The following is a 17,282-nucleotide window of genomic DNA, read 5'->3' on the forward strand; positions in this document are numbered from 1 at the left end:
ATGTCAATTAAATCAAAATGCTTCCATGGAAACCTCTACAACATCAGAGCTGTTTGTGAGTGTAGATGCAGAGCAGCGCTGCTGATTAATGGGATTTGTAAACATATATACAAATTTACATATTTGTGTCTCATTGTTAACAAATATATTTTATAAATTACCTATATACACGTACAGTATCTCACAAAAGTAAGTACACCCCTCCAATTTCAGCAACCATTTTAGTAGATCTTCTCAAGGGACAATACTATTGAAACCTAGATATATTTTAGAGTAATGAATGTGCAGCTTGTTTAGCAGTAAAGATTTACTGTCCTCTAAACATTACTTAGTCAAAATAGCTGACAACAAAAGTGATAACAGCTGCACGTCTCAAAGCCGCATGTCCTATTCATCATGTTCATGTTTTTGTCTGCTTGACAGGACCATACATATTTGTGTATCTTGTATTAGAGCTTCTAAAATGAAGTGCTTTGAGTACAATTCTCTCATACTGACCACTGAATGTTTAACATGGCACCTTATGGCAAAGACTCTCTGAGGATTTGAGAATTAGAATCGTTGCTCTTCACAAATATGTCCGAGGCTACAAGAAGATCAGTAACACCCTGAAACTAAGTTACAGTACAGTGGCCAGGGTCATACAGAGGTTTTTTCAAGATGGGTTCCACTTGGAACAGTCCTCACAAGAGTCCATCAAAGCAGTCGAGTCCTCGTGCTGAAGCTGCTTCAAAAAACAGAAGCATGAGTGCTGCCAGTATTGCTTTAGAGGTTGCATAAACTGAAGGTCCGCTTGTCAGTGCTCGGATCGTACACTGCACACTGCAACAAGTCAGTTTGTATGGTGGTCATCCAGAAGGAAACTTCTTCTGAAACTGGCTCACAAGAAACTTTGCTGAAGTCGACCTGTCCAAAAGCATGACTTACCGGAACTATGTCCTGTTGTCTACTGAGACTAAGATAAACTTGTTTGACTCAAATGGTGTCCAGCATGTGTGGTGATGCCCTGGTGAGGAGCACCAAGAAAACTGTGTCTTGTCTACAGTCAAGCATGGTGGTGGTAGCATCATGGTCTGGGGCTGCATGAGTGCTGCTGGTACTGGGGAGCTGCGGTTCATTGAGGGAAACATGGATACCAACATTTACTGTGACATTCTGAAGCTTCATTTGAACTAAAAATGAAGCTTCAGACCAAACCTGTTCCAGCATGACTCGAGTTGCAAAGGGGTGGGAAAAACCTTCCGGAAACTTTAGAAGGGAAGGTCATCTGGGAAATTTTGGAAACTTACCAGGAAATTATAGGAATTTATGGGAACTGATTAGAAATTTAAGGAAATGTATATAAACTGTATCATGTACAAACATAAATATAAACATTTTGTTTGGTCATAAGTTGACCTGGATGCAAACTAATAGAGATATAAAAAAGAAGACATTGATCTAATTGTCTAATTTTTTATCTAATTTTTGTTGCGCATTAGCTTCCACACAGCACAGGGACGGTTTAAATATAAATGTATGTAATGTTTATGTAATTATTTGAATACTCACAAAAATGGACAATTTGTGACGTAAGAATTTAAGAAAATACATGTGTTATGAAGGCATGCGTAGTTTATGTAGGGGGCGTGGCCTCAGTAGCAGGCCGATGCCGATATTTAGAAAACATAGCATCATATTTATCCAATGAAATTTATAAGGCAAGATTAAAAAAGAATGATAAGAAATTAAAGCCCGGGACACTTCAAGCTGGCGGTCGGCCTTCTGGGAGCGCCAGTCAGCTTTTTTCCCCACACTGTTGGCTGTGGTCGGACGGCGTCAGCGGTTTTCCGGCTGTTTCTGCATGTTGAGTGACGGCGGAGCTCGTCGGCAAGAAAAAGAACTCCGTTTAGCTATTTAGCTTAACAAACAAGCACACCAAAAAAAAAAAAGAAACACGCTTGTTGTCATTTTTTAAAAAGCTAGAGGAATCCGTTAGTAATAATCGCGTCAGGTGTGAACGCTGATTGATTTATATATTTACAGTTCTAGCTCTTCCGGTTTCCCCATTTGCATGCGGAATACAGACTATTGCCACCTGCAGCTATGGAAAAGTTGTTACACACGCAAGCGCAGAACGTACAATCTAATTGGTCGACCTCTGTTAGAAATTCAACTGAAACAGCATTCGGTCCGGTTGTTTTAACAAAGATTATCCTCCAAGATTTTTTTTGTAAACTCGCAGTTTATTCCCAATAATTCCCATATATTCCCGTTTATACCAATGGGTAGATCTTTCATCCTGACCTGCTATAGAGCGTTGATCTGAACCTTATTGAACAGCTATGGGATGAATTGGAGCGTCCCCAGACATCAGTACCTGATTTTACTAATGACCGTTGTAGCTGAATGAGAAAGAAAAAAAAAAAGTCAATTTTAATTATCCTAATCTTTTATGGAACTCGAATTCCTGTTTCATGTTCCATGTTTGATTCTGTGAAACGATTAGGCTTGATCATGTCATTATGAAATTAATATACAACCTGGGCTACTGGTACCATTGTTCCGCTTGGTTTCACTAAATAATCCATCCCGAGGCAACAAAGTCTTGCTGTTTTCGAACACAGGAAGGCTTTGCCTTGCTCTTGCTACCTTAATTATACCAGCCTGCATTCACACGTACATATATTATCAGAGCCATCATTTAATTTCATTAGCATATCACACATAACCCCACACTCTCCCTCTATACACTATTGTCCAGGACAAAAGCACTCAGCTTTATTGCACTGTTTCCCTGCACCCCCCTCCCCCCCCCCACACACACACCCCAGTTCTCTGTAAAAGGCTGCTGTCAGCTGCATTACAGCACTGCCTCTCTTTCTGATTACTGCCTCCCGAGCACATAAACCCCCCCCCGGCTCAAAGGAGAGAAGGCTGCAAGGACAGGACGACAAATCACCATAGACACTTTTGTAGTCACTCCTACATCTCTCTCTCTCTCTCTCTCTCTCTCTCTCTCTCTCTCTCTCTCTCTCTTTCTCTCCACCATGTACGTCATGGCCAGTGTCCTTTTCTGTTTCTTCCTTCTCCCTCAGCTCTGTTTGTCAGTTCCTTTTTATTCGAAACAGCGTTTTTCCCGGTTTTCATCTCACTGATATCTGTGTGCCATTTTTTTTCTCTGGAGAGCGCTAAAGGAACAGACAAAGCACATTTCGCCCCTTGTTCCAAATAGAATCTATGTTCCGGGACAAGTCGAAACAACCAAGGCATGTTTAGAGCCTGAAGTTTGTGTCTTTATTGAACCAGAGGAGCTTTACTGACAAACGAGGGAAAGTTGAATTGCTACCAGTTTGGCAATGATTTTGCAAACATGCTTAACTTGAATCTATCTGTACATAAACACTGAGCAAAAATTGCCTCTGAATTGAATATATCAAAATGCACAGCTGGTGGAAATCTGTTATACAGCGGTGCTCTTGAATTCTGCAATCTGATTGGTTGAGAAGGTTTTGACTACATTTCTATAGTGGCAGCTTCAAACCGTATATATTAATGCAGTCGCTGTAATATGATCTCGTTTCCATGGAAAGGCAGAATCTCTTTAAAATCTCAGCTTTATTGGAAATACATTGATGATATTTGTTGATATTTGGACAACAAAAAAAAAATTTATAAGGAGATGAAAGGAGGATACATTTCTTTAGAAGGAGTCTCTAATGTCAGTGCTTTGAAACACTCGGAGGAAACATGACATGTATTGCTTAGAGGCCGGGAAGTGAAAGTGTTTATAGCTAAAATACACTACTGTATAATTGACAGATTGAATAAAACACCAATGACAGGGTGCTGTGATAATGGCTTTAAAGAAAGGGGGGGGGGGGGGGTTCAGGGGACAGGGAACTGTATCATACACCAACAATTATGTTCATATATGATACAGTTTATATACATTTCCTAAAAAAATCTAATTAATTCCTATTAATCCCTGTAAATTCCATAAATTCCTGTTAAGTTTCCAAGTTGGCATATTTACAAAATTCAAGAATTTTAGGAACTTTACAGGAATTCACGGGAATTAATTAGAAATTTTGGGAAATGTATATAAACTGTATCATATACAAACAAACATTTGTTTGGTCATAAGTTAACATGCATGCAAACTCATACAGATTTTTAAAAAATGACTTTAATTTAGTAAATTTTGTTGTACAATAGCTTACACGCAGCATTACGCAACATAAATTGATGTAATGTTTATGTAATTTACGAAAGTACTTGCCCAAAATGGACATTTATGGGCATTATTTTGTGTGAGGGATTGAATAAATGATCTGTGTTATGTTATGTAGGGGGTGTGGCCTCAGAAGCCCTGCAGTAAGTGCGATGTGTGATTCCCTGTTATTGGCTAACCTAAATTCCCAGTTTATTAACATTCATTTCCATATATTTCCATTAATTACCATGGGAAGTTTCCAGTCTTGAAAATTCCCATAAAATTGCACCCGTAGGTTTGATATGCGCCCAATGTGTATTCAAATATTTATTACAGTAACCGAGTATTTACTGTTCAATCGAATGTTAATGTGCATATATTAGTCCAAACTAGACTGAATTATTAACATGTCCTTTCTCTTTCAATGAAATTGCATCCTAATTTGTGTTCAATCGCACACTCCTGACTTGTTATCATGTGGAATTATGTATCCTGCATTTGTCTACTTTCTTTTGCTTTATTTTATATTTACATTTTTGCTTTTAAGTAAGCACTCTATCCTGATCAGGGTCGTGAAGTTTCCAAAAAAAGATATACGCTTCCAGGCTTTTTCAACACTTACAAGGAAATTAAATTAGTCAATCCACTTTACAGGGAGATCGAAGAAAACTGGAGTTCCCTGAAGGAAAACTGAGACAGCTCTGAAGTCTTGTCGGTTCTCTTCTTTTCCTAAAAGAAACCTCAGGAAAATGTTTAAACGACTGGTTTATATGTATTTGTTTTTCTTTAACGCTGAACCAACTGACTTAATTAGAAAAATGACTTCAGCGGCAAAGCAGGAGTGGGATTTCGGAAAAAACATTCAATCCAGCATACAACACCGCGTTGAACTCTGTGCTGAGAAAGAAATTGATTTCCGCTTCATGGCTCCTATGACTGTTTTGAATTCAGAGACATCCGTTAACTATATAAGTTCAATTCAATTCGTTTTTATTTGTGTAGCGCTTTTAACAATGGACACTGTCTCCAAGCATCTTAACACAGATATTGTGGTAAGAAAAAATTAATGAGATTCCTCTTTTAAGTCTAAGTTTGTTTATAATGAGCGAGCCGGGGGGGGGGGGGGGGCGACTGTGACGAGGAAAAACTCCCTGAGACAGCAGAAGGATAAACCTTGAGAGGAACCAGCCTCAAGAGGAAACCAGTCCCCATCTGGGTGGCACCGAATGTCCATTTATTACAGCTACACGATGTTGATGTGTGCAGATAAGTGTGTGAAATCAGCATGATGTGAGTTTACATTTACACAATATCACCTTTAAAATAGTCCTCTTGCACAGCAATATAGCGCCCCCAGTGTTTTCTGACACTTTTGAAAAAAAATGAAAGTAGGAACCTTAAAGTCAGGTGTCCACAAACGTTTCTCCATATAGTGTAAATTTTCTACATTTCTCATTTAGTTTATTGTATTTTTTAACATATTCATTGCAACCATAACACTAATAGATTTGTCGTACACTCTCCCTAGTAATTGAACTGAATGTTGTCTCGATTTACTTTTTCATGCTTCGCCAATACTGCATGTGCAAAAACACAATTTGAAATAACCGCTGTCGCCACTGTACAGTCATCTTAGTTGCCCTATGCGAACCTTTTTCAGCTGCACCATGACAAATTTGAGCAGGAAAAAAAACAACAAAAAAAATGTATGATGCAGCTGCTATTACGCAGGATGTATTGGAGTTTCAGTAATGAAGCAGGTCTTTTCACACCCCGTCCTTGGCACAATGAAGAGCGAGTAGGCGTTGCTCATTAGCACACAAGATGTGTGCGCAGGCATTAGTTGTGCTATCCGGCGTGTGTATGTACGGTACTTCCTGTTATTAATGGACCAGAACCTGATTTGCCACCTCTGCACTCCGGCGAACTTCTCCGCTTCGCTAATTCCACCACGCTAATGCCTCGAGCTCAGTGGTGTCACATTATGAGCGGAATGGAAGCTGGATAATTCTTCCCAAATGACATTATAATGAAGGAACGAATTCGGAGTGAGGGGATTATTATTTTTTTTCGGAAATCATGCTGCACGGCGTATGTGTTTGCAAATGAGCACATTAATCAGTCAGCTCTCAACTTCGCCTTATTATGCTTTTTCTCTTTCCTCTCCCACATGTGCACGCTCCTCTCTCGAGTTAGTGAAAGGCAGTCAATATTATAGAGTAGCCATTTGTGAAGAACTTGGGTGATTTTCTTCCACCCTCAGGCGTCGTTGGCACAAGAGAGAGAGAGAGAGAAAGAAAGAGAGAGAGAGAGAGAGAGAGAGAGAGAGAGAGAGAGAGAGAGAGAGAGAGAGATGGTGGTGTTCGGAAATGTGCTGATGATAAATCTTTCAGCTCTTTTGTTTGGTTTTTCCACAAGACTGCAGTTCACAGAGCATGTGCAAAGAGTATACGGCATTTTATGTGTATATAAGCTACACTTGCTTAACACTGTATTAACACCATGTTAATCCGCGTGGATTTCTCGCCCTTCGTCAGTATCCGTTTCCAAACGGTTTCCAGGTCTACGGGATAGTTTTGGTCCAGGTGTGCATAAATTACAAATTCATTGGTTAGCTCATCATGCCAACCAAAGTCCTGCTCCAATGTACTGTCCGGTCTCATGTTATGCTTGTATACCTGCCTGGAAGTCCAAATAACTAGCCGGGAAAATCAGAAATATTTACTGGTCACCTATTTATCTTTATCGTTTTTGAGACTCATGCATGTTCCTTTTGTTTATAAGCAGAAGAACTTGGGTCAGATCAAGAACAGGAGAGATTTTCAGATTGATCTAAAACAGCAGGTGGAGTGTTATCTAGAATGGAATGGCCTCTTCAGTGACCGCGGCATGAGGCATACAAGAGGCATGGCAAAGTATTTTAGCTCAATGTTTGGAGAAATGAGCCGTCCGAATGCCATGAGTGTGTAAAGCTGTTATTCATGCTAAAGCTTCTCCCATTAGGGGTCACCACAGCGGATAATCCATATTCATGATCTGCATGTTTGATTTGGCACATGTTTTTACGCTGGATGCCCTTCCTAACGCAACCCTCCCCATTTTTTCGGGCTTGTGACCGGCACTAAGAGTGCACTGGCTTGTGCAACCCTAATGGCTGGGGTTTTATATATAATATATATTAACTGATATTTGATCAGATTTCCATTACGTTTCGTGTATGAAGTGTTCGCTGAACAAGCTAACAAACTGTACTGCAAAGTTCTGATTCGAGTCAACATGGGGTCCTTTAAACAACTTTCCTATAATGATATGAATTTCCAGGAAAAATTATGGAGTAAATCCCTAAAAAAATGGTAAATGCGTGCATACTACTATAAACATTTAGAACAAATGCTACATAAATTGTTTGTTGTTTGAAGATCTTTAAAACTTAAAGTAAAAACAAAACAAACATTTTATACTGCAAAGAACTCGATCCTGCTTTCTATAGAAAAAAAAGAATGTGTTTATTCGGTATTTAAATGCTAGGAATTCCTCACATCTCTCTATCTATCTCTCTATCTCTCTATCTATCTATCTATCTATCTATCTTGCAGTGGATGAACAGATGACTGAACGGATCACGTATTTGCTTTCAACAGAGAATAATCACTTCTTGGTCCAATCGTCTTTAAAGACGACTTCCAGTGTTTTTTTGTACTGAACATGTTTCCAGAATGCTGTTGATGTTAATGCAGTAAAGTGATGAGCGAGACAAGCATAAGCACTTTCCCTTTTTAGCTGACGTGAGGATTGTGCAGTCAATGTCAAGACCTCAAGTCTACATCAGAGAGATGAGCATACAAGAACTCGGTGGTACTCAGCACCAGGTATGTACCTAATAAATAAGTACATGCAGTACCTTCATATATTTTACAACACTATATGAACGACAAAAGTTTGTGGACACCTAACCATAAGATTCATCTATGATTCATTCACCCAATTCAACATTCAATCCCCTTTTGCTTCATAATAACCTCCATATTTCTGGGAAGATGTTCCACTAGATTTTGAAATGTGGTGTGCAGATTTGTGCTCATTCGGCCACAAGGGTTTTAGTAAAGTCATGATGTAAGATGAGGAGGCCTGGGTTTCCAGAGTTCCATTTAAACCCACAGATGTTTAAAAGAGTTGAGGTCAGAGCTCGATAGCAGGCCACTCAAGATCTTCCACTCCAGCGCATGTAGACTATATAATTCATGTGCTTTGTGCACAGAGGCTCTGTCATGTTGGAACAGGTTTGGGTCTCGAAGTTCAAATGAAAAGAAAATTTAATGCTGCTGCATGAAGAGATATTCAATTCTATTGTTTGTCCAATTTCGTCGAAACGGTTTAAAAACTGCAAACAGCTGGAAAAGTCAGGTGTCCCAATACTTTTGTTTATTTAGTGTAGAAACAGTGTCACTATTATGAAAGCACTAATAATACCCTTAATTATTATTTAGTATCATAATGTGCTCTCACAATATTCCTCATTATACTGCATTCCATGTAGACACATTTTCTTGATTGACTGATTCGGTCTTTTCAAACGACTCACTGAGGTCAAAGATTTCAATTCCAGTTGTTTGTATCTTGTTCATTTGCTACTTCACAAATAAAAACAACAAACAAACACTCTCTGGCAACAGCAAACTTAGTGACTCTGTCTGTGAATTTTTGGTTCATGACTGAGATTCTGTCCCCTCGTTCTCCTCGTTAAGCAAGTCAGTGAGTCTCTATTTGAGTTTTTTGTCAAGAATAACATTCTGTCCTCTCTTATTCATTAAGTGAGTATTTGAGTCAACAAGTCTTTTGCTAATTACCAAGATTCAGTCCTCTTTCTTTCAGTGAGTCTCTGTTTGAGTCGGTGAGTCTCTTAGCCATAACCGAGATTCAGTCCTCTTTCTTTCAGTGAGTCAGTGTTTGAGTCGGTGAGTTTCTTAGTCATGACCGAGATTCAGTCCTCTTTCTTTCAGTAAGTCAGTGATTGAGTCAGTGAGTCTCTTAAACCTGAACGAGATTGAGTCCTCTTTCTTTCAGTGAGTCAAAGTTTGAGTCGGTGAGTCTCTTAAACCTGAACGAGATTCAGTCCTCTTTCTTTCAGTGAGTCAGTGTTTGAGTCGGTGAGTTTCTTAGCCATGACCGAGATTCAGTTCTCTTTCTTTCAGTGAGTCAGTGTTTGAGTCGGTGAGTCTCTTAAACCTGAACGAGATTCAGTTCTCTTTCTTTCAGTGAGTCAGTGTTTGAGTCGGTGAGTCTCTTAGCCATGACCGAGATTCAGTCCTCTTTCTTTCAGTAAGTCAGTGTTTGAGTCGGTGAGTCTCTTAGCCATAACCGAGATTCAGTCCTCTTTCTTTTAGTAAGTCAGTGTTTGAGTCGGTGAGTCTCTTAGCCATAACCGAGATTCAGTCCTCTTTCTTTTAGTAAGTCAGTGTTTGAGTCGGTGAGTCTCTTAGCCATAACCGAGATTCAGTTCTCTTTCTTTCAGTAAGTCAGTGTTTGAGTCGGTGAGTCTCTTAGCCATAACCGAGATTCAGTCCTCTTTCTTTCAGTTAGTCAGTGTTTGAGTCAGTGAGTCTCTTAAACCTAAACGAGATACAGTTCTCTTTCTTTCAGTAAGTCAGTGTTTGAGTCGGTGAGTCTTTTGGTAATGACCGATATAGTGTCCTCTTTTGTTCAGCGAGGTGCTGTGTGAGTCCATGATTCTTTGACTCATTACGGATTCTTCTCCTGTATAAGTCAATGTGTTTATGTCACTGATTTTTTGTCAGGACCGATATACAGCCCTCTCTCTTTCAGTGGGTCAGTGTTCAAATCAGTAATTTTGTTGCTCATACCTGAGATTCTCTTCTCTCTCATTTAGCCGCTCAGTTAATTCTGAGAGTTCAGCAAGGCCTATTTAAGCCCATTAGGTATGAGGTAAAACATTTCCAGTGATTCAGTGAATAGTGTGAACTATCGAACCTGGCTTAGACGGTGGCAGGATTTAGGAAAGTTCAATAAATAATCTAAATAAATTGTTTAACTGAAACAATTGAACTGATTAATGACTGCAATAGTTTGCCCCTGATTTTTCCACTGAGGAGACCTGATATCTTTGTCCGGCGATTTATAGATATTAGATTTTATCCCTTTCGTGTAATTACATGAACAGCCTTCGCTGGTTAATCTACTATACCCTTACTCCCAAACACTTGGTGAATGAGCACATGCTTAGATATGCAAGGCTGAATTCCTGTCTGGATGAACGAGTGTTACTGAATTATAATTATCATTGCAATCAGTGTAGGACATAAGTGGCTGCTAATTGTTTGTCACCTACGCTAGGATCTTGCTAACACACCGGGAGCTGCAAAATACAACAGCGCACAGCGTGGGATAAAGTGATCGAGCTATACACACACACTCTTCTGTCCTGCACGCCATTCCAGTGAAGTGTTATTCCGCTTTCCCTGAAAAGAAGGAAATGAGATTCGGCTGCTGTTAAAGCCAATGACGCGTGCATACCGTATGCAATCTCATAATCCCTTTTAACTGTAATCTGAAATATGGTTTTAACAAGGAGACCAGGCTCAAAGGTTTGTGTGTGTGTAAAGTGTGTGGCTATGAGAAAGAAAGTCTCAAAGTGTGTAGAACACCAGGCAACATTAAGTGTGTAAGTTATGCTTTAAATTGAAAAAATAAATAAAACAATTATATTAAATATTAATAATGCGTGGCTGTATGGTCCTTTGGAGCACACTGAGCAGGAAATGAACATTGTTTATATTCGAGCATGCTGATGTACTGAAGTAGTGGAACGAGTGCAGTGTTTCAGCAGTGTCCTTGCCAACACCAGCCACTGCAGAGCATCAATAACCCAACCCTAATGCAGTGTGTGCAATCAGCGTGAACCTTGCATCCTCATTACATCAACCTGGCACTGTGTTAACGCAGGGAGAAAAAATACCCGCAAATGATCAGATTAAAAAGACTGCCCTTTGTTGTTGGGCAGAGAAACTGGCGCCCATTAACTCGTATGCAAATCAGAATCCGAGTTCAGGACATCGATGAGTGTGTGTGTGTGGGGGGGGGGGGGGAACTAGTGTCAGATTGACCTACAGTACATGAGCACTTTATGCATCGCTGATGATGAGAATTCACACGAGTGAACCCGGACAAAAATTTTGTGCTTTGTTTGATAGATGAGAAGTTTTATGAGAAGAAACTTAAAAAAAAAAACTACTACAGTTAATATATTAAATACTTGAGAATGCAGATTAGGGACTAAACTAAGGTATTAATGGATAGTGGTACCTTTAGGGTATATATTTCTACATTTTTAATAGGAATATAATTAAAGAAAATATTATTAAGCACCATAATTGCTTAATTTTTTGTATTTTATTCAGCAGTTTTATTTTCCAATTTAACAATGGAAAATGTCACAAGGCAGCTTTACGATAGCTGTAAAACGGTCACCTCTGTGTTTTATATTTCCAGATAATCTGAATTTGTAATTTGTTGTTGTAAATCTTGAATCGTTTTAATTAAACAGTATTATCGTATAACCGCCATGTAGTGTAGAATAAAGCGGGACAGGACGTGATCTCAGGAAACAGATCCTAAACTAGAATATTGATGCTAGATTTATAGATCTAGATTATAGTGTTTATCTTCAAATTTTATTTAGAGGTATATAATTTACAAAAATATCTTATTTAAGAACCATATATTTTTTTTATTTAATATTATATATGTAGATATTCGTTTTCTAAACAAAGGAGTAAATCTTTTATTATTAATAATATATTCATTTATGTTTATTTAGTAATAACATACATGCATTTAATTATATATAAATATATATAAGAATTGAATATAATAGATAAATAATAGATAAGATCCTACCTGTCTCATACCTGAGATGGTGGTGTTATATTTATTTTTCATCCTATTTTTTTTTTTTTTTTTACAAATTTAATTAGGTGAAAGAACCTGTCATATCTAGTCATGTTTATTATGGTTTAGGAAAATGTATATATGTATAAATAATAGCTAGATTACGTTTGAGAGTATATCTACTGGAGCTTTGAGGACACATTACCATTGTTTCTAGCCTATTTATTATATCAATACACACGTGTATATATATGAAATAAAATATAAAATATCCCTAACACACTTTGTGTCGTTTTAATGAAAGGAATTTAATATAATAGATAAGATCCTACCTGTCTCATACCTGGGATGGTGGGGTTTGTTGTTGCTTGAGGATTTGTGGTGAGTGAGTGAGTGTGTGTGTGTGTGTGTGTGTGTGTGTGTGTGTGTGTATGAGTGTGTGAAAGAGATTTGGGGTTCAGTTGAAGCTGATTGTGTGTGTGTGTGTGTGTGTGTGTGTGTGTGTGTGTGTGTGTGTGTGTGTGAGATGATCTCCAGCTACCTGAGTTAACAGCAATGGTCGAACCAGCCTCCTGTCACACGCGCTGGGGAGGCGCGCGCCCGGTTCCTCCTCACCACAGCACAGTCTCGAGGACTTTCTGAGGGGAAATGAAGTGCTGGGGCTTTAATCCGGGTCAAAGCGGAATATTTATATCACCTGTGCCGGTATAAGTCTCTCTGCAAACATTTTCAAACTCCAGTGGTTTTTCTTTATAAGCACTCTGTCCTCTTCTGTCATCTCCCTCTCTCCCTCCGTGACTCTATCTCCCTCTATTATCTGCCCTCAGTTATATTCCACAGGAATCCTGCAGCTCAGGGTCTTAGTGCCTGCCCATGTTCTATCCCTGACATAAACATAATCAGGGGTGCACAACAAAATATTTATTAGCTACAGCCTCGTAGTGGTGTACCTGAAGAAAAGTACAAATACCCATCACGATATAACTCCAACCAAGGCATTACATTTGCATTTGTATTTAAGTAAAAGTACAAATACCCATCTGAAATATAACTTCAAATGTGTGCTTGAGCTTTTATTCGAGTAACACACCAAAGCAAAACGCCAACAAAAGCACAAGTACTCCTTTTACATCTGTACTCAAGTAAAAAGTACAACCACACAGCTAAAATATAACTTCAACAGAAGCAACATAAGGTCTTTTATAACTGAACTTAAGTACACAGTACAACCACACGTCTAAATATAACTTCAACAATAGCAAAAGTACTTATTTTACATCTGTATTTAAGTAAAAAATATAACCACATAGCTAAAATATAACTCCAAATGAAGCAAAAGTACTTCTTTTACATCTCTACTTAAGTTAAAAGTAGAACCACAAGTCTAAATATAACTTCAACAAAAGCAAATGTACTTATTTTACATCTGTTCTTAAGTAAAAAAATACAACCACACAGCTAAAATATAACTACAACAAAAGCAACATAGGGTCTTTTATAACTGTACTTAAGTACAAAGTACAACCACACGTCTAAAATATAACTATATAAAGCAAAAATACTTATTTAACATCTGTTCTTAAGTAAGAACTACAACCACACAGCTAAATTATAACTCCAAATAAAGCAAAAGTACTTATTTTACATCTCTACTTAAGTTAAAAATAGAACCACGACGCTAAAATATAACTTGAACAAAAGCAAAAGTACTTCTTTTACATTCATACTTAAGTAAAAGTAAAAATATATGTCACCTGGGAGGAATGACCTTTAAATTCTGTAAAACAACAATTCCATATTACAGGGGGAAAAAAATGAGGTCAGTCATACATCATATAATGTTTTCCTTAACAGAATTAAATAATACACCCAACACCGTGCAGTATTACATAACATGTTGCCAATACATTATCCATGTAAAAAAACTGCATTCTTGCCAATATTTCTCCTTCTGCAATTAGCAACATTAGTATTTGACTGAAAGATACACAGATAAAATATAACTTCGACAAAACTAAAGTACTCCTTTGACATTTGTACTTGAATGAAAATACACACAGCAAAAATATAAATTAAATAAAAAGTATTTGACATTTTTAACTTGAATAAAAGTACATATGAACAGCTAAAATATAACTCCAACAAAAGTTGAAGTTGTCTTTTTACATTTGCACATCAATAAAAGTAAAAAAGTACTTAAATGTATTGAATTTTTAATGTATTATGTATCGAAACATAACATACTGATCCTTAGCTAGAGCTATAGGGTTATGTTTGTGGTCTTGCGCATACAACTGTAACTAGAAGTGAAAGTTTCTGAAAATACAAAAAATACAAACTGTTGACAACTGTAATCAAAATGTGATTAAGTATCGTAATAAAGACGAAAATACTTTGCTACTTCAGCCTATCTCTGAAAGCTCTATTTGGATTGGATTTGTTTATAATGGGTTATCTGTCTTACTTTTTCTATGTCTCCCCAGTGATAAAGTTCCTGTATCCATGATAAAATGCAATACAATTTCCACAGAGGGAGTTAGTTTCTTGTTGGTTGATTTTTTAAAAGCTGTGGTGTTTGTGATGATATAATCACGCTCCAGTCACAACGTTGTGCCCATGTGATTGAAGAAGAGGCTCTAGACTAGAGAAGCAATGCTGTCTCTTATTTCAGCACTCAATAAGAATCAGTTTTTCCTTTTGTGATTCGAGAAGTGTTGTTTAGTCTAGACAATCGTGGACTAAAACGATCAGATGAGCACTGAGGGAATGTAATCTTCTTTAGTGGAGGATTCAGGTAAACACTGACATGACCAATCTAGAAAGTAATAAAGGCACAGAGGGGCATACAATATAGGAAATTACCTCAGGATTCCACGTAGCACTTCTGGGCTAATGTGCTTGTCCAGTGCCATATGTTGGTTGTCCTGAAACCTAATTTTCTATTTCTATATTTAAAAATTTGTAAACAAAATGTGTCCCATTCAAAATAAGCTTACAAAAAAATATCTTTAGTTTGTGAAAAGGAGCACACTGTTGTCCTTGCAGATGCCAAATGAATAATGTATTCTTTTAACCAGGTCCACAATTGATGTCTCTGAATGATGAACATATCTTTTGAGATGTTGTATCTTTTGTGTGCTTGTTTTTCTTAGTTTCCTTTTGGTAAAAAAAATAAATACATGAATAGGCCTTTGTATGCAGGCATGCATGCTCGTAGAATTTACAGACACAGAGTGCTTAAAAAATATTAATTTCCACAGTATGTTCATATTAATATTAAATAAGACGGAGGCAGAGAACAGGGACAGCGCATGAAAAATAAGCTTATAATATAATGTTATAATGTTGTATGATTTTACAAATAAATCCCTAGCAAATTTATAAGCGACCCACTTTATCTTGCACGAACCATACTACTAATATTTACATGTAAAAAGAAGAAAACAAGGAGGGAAAATGTTCCTGCTCTGTCCTGGATTCTTCTTGGCTGGGGTAAAAAGCAGAAAGCCTGATACAGAGACTAAAAATGAATGTTTTCAGTAATTTTAGAGACTTTTGTATTCTGTGACATTGCACAGTCTCTCCTTTTTGTCTGCCTCATATACATGATCTTGCATCACTTTTGCGATTGTGTCAGGTGGCGTAACGAAAGTCTGTTTGACTTATCATTTGTCTGGCTCTGTTGTTGTGGCAGTTGTTTGGCACAGCAAGGATTAATAGCCTTTCCAGCTTTAAATCATGTCCACATTTACACACCAGTCAGATAAACACAAAGCTAGAGGGAAGACTAAGCAAATACAAACAGCATTAGTTAACATAAGTGATTTCATTCTTTGAGTGCTACAAACACAGTTCATGTTAAGTTCCCAGTTCAGTTCACAGATCGCTTTCCTGACTAAACATGTGACTAAATAGACTAAAAGGATTTTTTTTTTAAGTAATTTTTTTTTTGTGTTTTTTGTTATTTTATTTTATGTTATGGTTCTATTTTTATCTATTTTGGTTTAAAGTATGTTTACAAGATTTCAAAGAGGTTTAAAGGGGTTTTAACATAAAGGTTTTAATGGTTTATACGACATTGTTAGTATATGAATGCTAACACTTTTTGTTTATCTTCAGTAACCACTTAAAACCACCTGGTCAGAGTTGCAAAGTTAAATCCAAAGAACACTGGGTGTGAGGTAGAAACACACTCTGGATGTGACTTCAGTCAAACCCAAGAAAACATGCAAACATCATTGGTGGACAGTAACAAAATATTTTTGTAAATTTTAAGTATCTTTAAGTATTTGAATGTTTATGACATTCAAATACTCAACTACGTAAATGTTCACCTTTGCTTCAGCATAGTTGAATATCTTACTTATATTCTTACTTAATTACTTATCTTACAGTTGAATAACTTTTACCCCACTAAAAGTAAGGTCACTTTCACAGTATGTGAAACCATCATTCTAGTTAGCAGTTTTAGTTTAGAAATAAACTTATTAGAAAAGTGTTTATTAACACTTACAGAATTTATAGACTTAAATTCAGATTTTGCTGAAAACATATTTGGTTGTCAGACACATTACTGTATGTAACTGGGAATGTTATGATAGTAATGTTCTTATCACACAAAAAGCAGCCAAGCAAAGCCATTTCCACACGTGTAATCATTATATTGCTAAAATGTTATATTGAAGTGAACATTCCTTCCTGTTAGCAGGAATCTTTGTGAAAAAAAAAATAATTCCATCTTAAAATAACTGGTTAAAAAAAAAACAAAGTTCTTCATAGATGTATAGACGTCTCTGTGATCTTTCAAGCAGATGTTGCCAATTCGAAATGTTTTTCAAGCACTGCTGCATGGCATGAAATTGACTAGAGAACGCTGAAACACATCTGGTGCTTACGGAATGATAGATTAGTTAAAAATAAATCTTTCAGAAATGTAGTTGATGTAGGTCATTAGCACTTCAGGATAAAAAAGAAACTTAATAAGAAACCTATGAAATGTTTTTATTTTCTTACATAATGATACATATAAATATATAACTATATTTAACAGCAAATCTTTAAGCAGTGCCATTAACTTAGAACCATTGTATATATACCTGTTTTCTGTTTCTCCTGATCAGCTTTGATAAAGTGCTGCTTGTAGGAGATTTTAATATTCATGTAGATGATGAAAACGATGCCC

The 17,282-nt window shown here is 37.1% G+C and overlaps 1 protein-coding gene across 1 annotated transcript in view; it reads right to left on the minus strand.

Moving 5' to 3' along the window:
• The window catches only part of tmem91 (transmembrane protein 91), a 35,593-nt gene extending 22,604 nt beyond the window's left edge, over nucleotides 1-12,989 (minus strand). Inside the window, exon 1 of the mRNA XM_083553172.1 lies at nucleotides 12,642-12,989. The gene's annotated coding sequence lies outside the window, so the exon portion shown is untranslated. The remainder of the gene's footprint in view (nucleotides 1-12,641) is intronic.
• Nucleotides 12,990-17,282: the final 4,293 nt, after the last annotated feature.

The sequence above is a fragment of the Silurus aristotelis genome (assembly GCF_946808225.1).
Source record: "Silurus aristotelis genome assembly, chromosome: 10".
Lineage (NCBI taxonomy): Eukaryota > Metazoa > Chordata > Actinopteri > Siluriformes > Siluridae > Silurus > Silurus aristotelis.